The sequence below is a fragment of the Neoarius graeffei genome, chromosome 22 (assembly GCF_027579695.1).
Source record: "Neoarius graeffei isolate fNeoGra1 chromosome 22, fNeoGra1.pri, whole genome shotgun sequence".
NCBI lineage: Eukaryota > Metazoa > Chordata > Actinopteri > Siluriformes > Ariidae > Neoarius > Neoarius graeffei.
Window position 1 is genome coordinate 4,686,984 of NC_083590.1, and position 8,103 is coordinate 4,695,086.

The window sequence follows — 8,103 nt, forward strand, 5'->3', positions numbered from 1 at the left end:
ATTAGACAAGATCCAATCAGCTTTCAGGGCATGTAATACAATAGATTTAATGCAATGGATGTCTCCTTTTTATCTAGTAAAGAGTTGTAGTATCTGAACAGATGGGTGGAGCACAGAAGCACGGCAGGCCAGAACTGAGTTCTCAAAAACTTTTATTTTTTTAGCTTTTCAGCTTGTCTTTCTCACTCTCCCAGCCATACTTGCACACGCACACACACACAAGCATTCTGGTTGGGGAGAGAGCTCCCTTTCTCTGCTCTCTCTCTCCTTTTAAAGGGCACAGTCACTGGGGAAGACACACAAACACAGGTTAATTCCCATCAGGTGCAGTGATTCCACCACTTACCTTCCCTGACTCTGCCCTCCATTCACAGACCGACACTTGGCCATGCCCCTGCTGCCACATACCCCTACCGCCCGACTCAGGCCGGGGAGCTGTCCGGCCTGTAGCCAACTCCCCCCCCCCCTTGACAGGAGAGGAAATCCTCCACGAACATCTGCGCCCTGTGGACCACCTCGAACTTAAACGGCTGGAGTGCCAGATACCAACGGGTGATCTGCATGTTGGCATCCTTTATGCGGTGGAGCCACTGCAGGGGTGCATGGTCTGAACAGAGGGTGAAAGGGCATCCCAGCAGGTAGTAGCGGAGGGCAAGGACTGCCCACTTGATGGCAAGGTACTTCTTTTCGATTGTGCTGTATCTGCCCTCACGCACCGACAGCATCCGGCTGATGTACAGCACTGGACGTTCCTCCCCCTCCACCTCCAGGGACAGAACAGCCCCCAGCTCTCTGTCCAACATGTCCTTCTGCAAAATAAAGGGGAGAGAAAAGTCAGGGGAGTGTAACAGTGGCCCCCCACACAGTGCAGCCTTTATCTCTGAGAAAGTCCGCTGGCATTGCTCCGTCCACTGGACCGGACCTGGTGCTCCCTTTTTAATGAGATCAGTCAGCGGGCTGGTGACATCCGAATAATTAGGTATAAACCTACGATAGTAGCCAGCCAGCCCCAGGAACCGTCTCACCCCCTTTTTGGTCTTGGGCTTTGGGCAGGCCGCAATCGCTGCTGTCTTATTAATTTGAGGATGCACCTGCCCATTGCCCAAGTGGAAACCCAGATACCGTACTTCCACCCGCCCAATCGCACACTTCCTCAGGTTGGCTGTGAGACCCGCTCACCTCAGCGACCTAAGGATGGCCCGTAGGCGGTCTAAGTGCCGCAGCCAGTCATTACTGTAAATAATAATGTCATCTAAGTAGGCGGTGCGTAGGTGGTGTGGGGGCGGAGGACCCTATCCATAAGCCACGGGAATGTAGCGGGTGCCCCAAACAGCCCAAAAGGAAGTGTGACAAACTGGTGTCAGCCAAACGGTGTGGAAAAGGCCGTTTTTTCTTGGGATAGTGGAGTCAAGGGGATCTGCCAATATCCCTTTGTCAAATTCAGTGTCAAATAAAAACGAGCCATGCCTAGTCGATCGAGCAACTCGTCAATACGAGGCATTGGGTATGCGTCAAATTTAGACACCGTGTTGACTTTTCTATAGTCCACACAGAACCGGACCGACCCGTGGGCCTTGGGAACCAAGACCACCGGGCTGCTCCAGTCACTGTGGGACTCCTCGATGATGCCCATTTCAAGCATGGCCCTGAGTTCTCCCTGAACCACCTTTTTTTTGTGTTCGGGCAGTCTGTAAGGATGGCAGCGCACTACTACCCCCGGGGGCGTCTCATTGTGGCAATCTATGAGGTGGGTGCGATTAAACCGTTCGACTAAGCCATCTGTTTGTGGGTGATAAACGCTGGTGCAGATAGGCTTAATTCCCAGTAACCCATACAGTTCGCACAGTGTGCGTAACATAAATGTAGTGCCTTGATCAGTCAGAATCTCTTTGGGGATTCCGACTCGGGAGATGACACAGAAGAGTGCTTCTGCAATACTACGTGCAGAGATATTGTGAAGAGGCACTGCTTCCGGATATCGCGTTGCATAGTCCACCAGAACTAAAATAAAGCGATATCCTCGTGTTGACCGATCTAATGGCCCGACGAGATCCATCCCAATTCTTTCGAATGGGGTCACAATTAATGGCAGTGGGCGCAAAGGCACTTTTGGAATGGCCATGGGATTTACTAACTGGCATTCGCGGCATGCCATACACCACCTACAGACATCGCCGCGAATCCCTGGCCAATAGAACCACCACATGCCTCTGCTGCCTGCTCGAAAAGAGTGAGGAAGGCTTCAGGGTCATCATGAGGACTCATCTTCGTTAGGGTGAGGTGGGGAGGGTCCGCGGCGGTGGTGATCATGGACCCCGCCGATGTGAGCAGGTGCTGGAATGCCTGGCGATCTTCCTGTTGCGCCAGCACCAGGGCTTCAAACCGTTGTTCCTGCTCCTTCCGGAGGGCAATCAGCGCCTGGTGCTGGCTCTGTTGGGCCATGACAAGGGCATGGACCAGGTCCTTGAAGGGGGAGGACTCCATGTGGCCGTTCCCTTCTGCACTCCGTCCCCGGTTTCGGCACCATTGTAGTATCTGACCAGGTGGGTGGAGCACAGAAGCACGGCAGACCAGAACTGAGTTCTCAAAAACTTTGATTATTTTAGCTTGTCTCTCTCACAGCCATACGCGTGCACACACACAAGCGTTCTGGTTGGGGAGAGAGCTCCCTTTCCCTTCTCTCCCTCTCCTTTTAAAGGGTGCGGTCACTGGGAAAGACACAAACACAGGTTAATTCCCATCAGGTGCAGTGATTCCACCACTTACCTTCCCTGACTCCGCCCTCCATTCACAGACCTATGCTTGGCCACACCCCCACTGCCACAAGAGTGTTAGGGTTTTGCTGGGAATCGAACCCGGGTCAATGGTGTAATGATCCAGCAAACCCCCACTAGGCCACCAAGGGAATGACTCAAGTGCAGAGGCGTGAGGTGAAAGTAGAAAGTAGCAAAAACAGTTTATTTATACTATATACAATCCAGGGCAAAAGAAACAAAAAGTATAATCCAAAGCTGAGAAGACAAAGGGAAAAATAAAATATCCAAAAGTACAAAACAAAAGCCAAAAAACCAGAAAAGAAAAGGCAAAAATACCAACGCTCAGAAGATCCAACAACACAGTAAATACTAGGTCCAAAAAGCAAAGCAAAGTGCAAAACCAAAAAGACAAGGAACACGATACAGAGGAAACTGGAGCTAAACATAACAGCACAAAGACTCCGTAACAAGAGGACTGAACTCAGAGGTATAAATACACAAACTAATTAAGGACAGGGCGGGGCAGGAAACAGGCAATAAGACAAAAACAAAACACAGAACACAGTGGTGACCTCTAGAGGCCAAAACAAACATGACCAGAAAAGGAAAAAAACAGCGGCCTCTAGAGGCCAAAACAGTCCCAGTCCTAACAAAGAGTATATATAAATTTGAGAACAAGGGGACAGTATGAGTGGTGTGCTGAACCCTCATCACTATGTGTCCGTTTCTGCAATAAACCTTCTTTCACTTGCAAAAGGACGAGACTGGTGTTGGTGTTTGTCATTTTTCCACAACAAATCTTGGTGTCCCTGGGTGGGCTGAATGACTTCTGCGGTCTTCTGGGTGGCAAGAGGACCAGAGGACACTCGTGGAGAAACAAACATCCATCCTTAACCTTGTATTCTTCAGAGAGGAGATGGTGCGCCTTTTGCCACCCAGAGGCGGGAAACACTGCAGTCCACCATTAAATAGATAAGAACCACAAATTCTGTTTGACCTTATTTAAAGTTTACAGAATTAAAGGAGAACTGAAATTACTGTTCAGTGAAGTTTAATGTTTGTGTCATGGCAAAGATGCATCAGTGAGGAGTCAATGATCTAGAAACTGGGTTTCTAAGATAGAAGTTCTGGGAAATTCGACCTCCATGACAGCCAAGGATTAAAAGTTTTCATTAGTTCTTCAGAAAAACTAAGGATTTATACCGACGGGTATATCTTGTGGAACTACGGCAAGTTGGTTAAACTAATGAAAGAGAGAGTTTGGCAAGTTGGTTAAGAGGTAGTTTGGCTGAATGGCATAACTTGTGATGGGTAGTTGCCAGCAAAAGATGGATCTGCCAATGACTCTCAGTCATTGAACATCGCTCATGATACGTTAAATTGCTCCTACACAGATAATAAGAATACCAGGCTCGTCCTATATACACCGGTGTGCTCTCCTTTGTCTACTCTGACCTCTCTCTCTCTTTGCTTTCTTCTCACACACAGTTGCAAGGCACTGTGTGTGTGTGTGCACACGAGTTGCACCACAAGAGTGAGAGATCTCCAGTGTGTGTATTTCTATTTTTCTTGCTAATGTAGCATGGGTGGTGCAAGTTTTATGTATGGTGAATACATGTTTTATTTCATTATTTTTTAAAGTTTTTTTGGGGGGGCTTTTTTCACCTTTTATTGGATAGGACAGTGTAGAGACAAGAAATGAGCAGAAGAAAGAGGGGAAGGGATCGGGAAATGATCTCAGGTCGGAATTGAACCCGGGTCCCCGGATTTATGGTATGGCGCCTTATCCACCTGAGCCATGACGCCCCTTATTTCATTAGTCCACGCATACAGTTGTAATAAGGGTTTCCCTCTAACAAGGAGTCAAGTAATTTGAAGTAAAATGAGTTCGTGCCATAACAAAGGCACCGAAGACACAACATGACACACGATAAGGTGCTCTGGTTGTTCATATGATAGTCCTAACATAACATTCATGAGAGTTAATTATGGGGAAGACTCTCTAGCACAGTTTGATATCTGGGTAAAAGAATGCAGGTTTCCCGAAAAGGGAAGTTTTAGTATGAGGCAGTTGGAAGGCTTAAAAAAGGCTTTAGATAAGTAAGAGAAAGATGAATTAGATTCATCCAAGGGTGTGATTGGGAGGAACGGCCTGCCCGATCTGAACCCGAATGGTGTTCAGTTATTGGACTTCTGTGCCATGCACAGTTTGGCCATAACGAACACCATGTTCGAGCATAAGGGTGCCCATAACTGTACGTGGCACGAGGACACCCTAGGCCATAGATCGATGATTGACTTTGTCGTTGTTTCATCTGATCTACGACTGTATGTCTTGGACACTTGGGTGAAGAGGGGAGCAGAGCTGTCAACTGATCACTACCTGGTGGTGAGCTGGATCAGATGGTGGGGGAGGAGGCCAGACAGACCGGGCAGGCCCAAACGAATAGTGAGGGTATGCTGGGAATGTCTGGCGGAGGCTCCCGTCCGTCGGATCTTCAACTGTCACATCCGGCAGAGCTTCAACTGCATACTGGGGGAGGATGGGGACATTGAGTCCAAGTGGACCATGTTCCGCACCTCCATTCCTGACGTGGCTGTGCAGAGCTGCGGCTCCAAGGTTGTTGGTGCCTGTCATGGCAGTAATCCCCAAACCCCAAAGGTGGTGGACACCTGTGGTGAGGGGAGCCATCAAGCTGAAGAAGGAGTCCTATCAGGCTTGGTTAGCCTGTGGGTCTCCAGAGGCAGCTGCCAGATACCAACGGGTCAAGTGGAATGCAGCTCTGGCAGTCACTGAAGCAAAAACTTGGGTGTGGGAGGAGTTCGGTGAGGCCATGGAAAGTGGCTTTCGGTCAGCCTTGAAGAGATTCTGGCAAACCATCCGGCGGCTCAGGAAGGGAAAACAGTGCTCTGTCCCGACCGTTTACAGCAAGGATGGAGTGCTGTTGACCTCAACTGGGGACATCATCCAATGGTGGAAGGAATACTTTGAGGACCTCCTCAATCCCTCCTTCATGTGGTCCAAGGAGGACGCAGAGTCTGAGGGTGCTTGGGAGGACTCGCCCATCACAGGGGCTGAGCTTGCTGAGGTGGTTAAAAAGCTCCTCGGTGGCCGGGCTGCGGGGGTGAATGAGATTTGTCCTGAGCTCCTGAAGGCATGGGATGTTATTGGGCTGTCTTGGCTGGCATGCCACTTCAACATTGTGTGGAGGTTGGGGACAGTGCCTCTGGATTAACAGACTGGGGTGATGGTCCCCCTTTTTAAAAAGGGGGACCGGAGAGTGTGTTCCAACTCTAAGCGGATCACACTTCTCAGCCTCCCTGGGAAAGTCTAGGCTGGGGTGCTGGAGAGGAGAGTCCAGTTGATAGTTGAACCTCGGATTTAGGAGGAACAATGCAGTTTTCATCCTGGTCGTGGAACACTGGACCAGCTCTTTACCCTTGCAAGGGTACTGGAGGGTGCATGTGAGTTTGCCCAAACGGTTTACATGTGTTTTGTGGACCTGGAGAAGGCTTACGACCATGTCCCTCGTGGTGCCCTGTGGGGGGTGCTTCGGGAGTATGAGGTTCAGGGCCCACTTCTATGGGCCATTCGGACCCTGTATGACCGGAGCAGGAGTTTGGTTCGCATTGTCGGCAGTAAGTCAGACTCGTTCCCGGTGCATGTTGGACTCCGTCAGGGCTGTCCTTTGTCACCAGTTCTGTTCATAACTTTTATGGACAGAATTTCTAGGTGCAGCCAAGGGGCGGAGGGTGTCCGGTTTGATGGCAGCAGGATCACGTCTCTGTTTTTTGCGGATGATGTGGTCCTGTTGGCTTCATCAGTCTGTTACTTACAGCATGCACTGAGATAGTTTGCAGCCGAGTGTGAAGCAGCTGGGCTGAGGATCAACACCTCCAAGTCCTTGGCCATGGCGCTCAGCTGGAAACGGTTGGAGTGCCTACTCCAGGTCAGGGGGGTGTTGCTACCTAAAGTGGAGGAGTTTAAGTATCTCGGGGTTTTGTTCACGAGTGAGGGTAAGGGGGAGCGGGAGTTGGACAGACGGATCGGGGCAGTATCAGCAGTAATGCCGACGCTAAACTGGTCTGTTGTAGTAAAGAGAGAGCTGAGCCAAAAGGCAAAGCTCTCAATTTACTGGTCCATCTACTTTCCCACTCTCACCTATGGTCACGAGCTATGAGTAGTGACTGAAAGAATGAGATTGCAGATACAAGTGGTAGAAATGAGTTTTCTCCACAGGGTGGCTGGGTTCTCCCTTAGAGACAGGGTGAGAAGCTTGGTCATTTGGGAGAGACTCAGCGTAGAACCGCTACACCTCCATATCAAAAGAAGTCAGTTGAGGTGGTTCGGGCACCTTGTTAGAATGCCCCCTGGACACCTCCCAAGGGAGGTTTTCTGGGCATGCCTCACCGGGAGGAGACCCCAGGGCAGACCCAGGACACGCTGGAGAGATTACATCTCTCGGCTGGCCTGGGAATGCCTCAGTATTCCCCCAGAAGAGCTGGGGGAGGTGGCCGGGGAGAGGCAAGTCTGGTCTGCTGTGCTTTGGCTGCTACCCCCATGACCCAGATCCGGATAAGTGGTAGAAGATAGATGGATGGATGGAGGATGAATTCGACAAAATTTAAAAAAAAAAAAAGAATGAGGCATTTTTAGCTAACTGGAAAACATTTGGAGAGTGGCAGAGTGAGGCACATAAGAGAGAAAAATGACAGGCAGGGCCCTCATCTGTTTTTCAGTGTTCTAAGTTGCAGGCTGATCCTGACCTCAATTCTGCTCCGCTGAGATGACACTTACCACAGCCAGATGAGAATGACCCAACACTTCCTGTTATAACACCACCAGTAGCGGAAGGAGGAGCCCCAGTGCTCACATCACCTACGCCCAGTGTACCTCCCCTGCAGGCTCTGGCGCAGCACCCTCTCTACCCAGACCTGGCAGAGATCACAGGTCCACCACCCAGAAGTTTGGGGAAGAGCTGTTGATCTTTTGTAGAGTATTCAGACCTACTACACATGAACTGAGACATGTCCAAGATGGGCTTAGACTGGAGACTTGGTAGAGGAAGAGGCAAAAGAAGAGTCAACAGATCTGATCTGGTGTGTTACAACTGTGGGAAGATAGGACACTTTGCGAGAGAGTGTATGGCAAAGCTGACTGATGGGCGGGGGAGAGGGATGGAGAGGCGGCTGAGAACAGAGGAGGTCACACACAACACAAAACCAATCAGGTAGTTCACACTATATGGGAACATACACTCCAGCCTAATTGCACAGACAACATTAGACAGCTACATGACCTCCAAATGTAGCAAGGTGATGAAAATTTATCTTTCCTTAAATATGC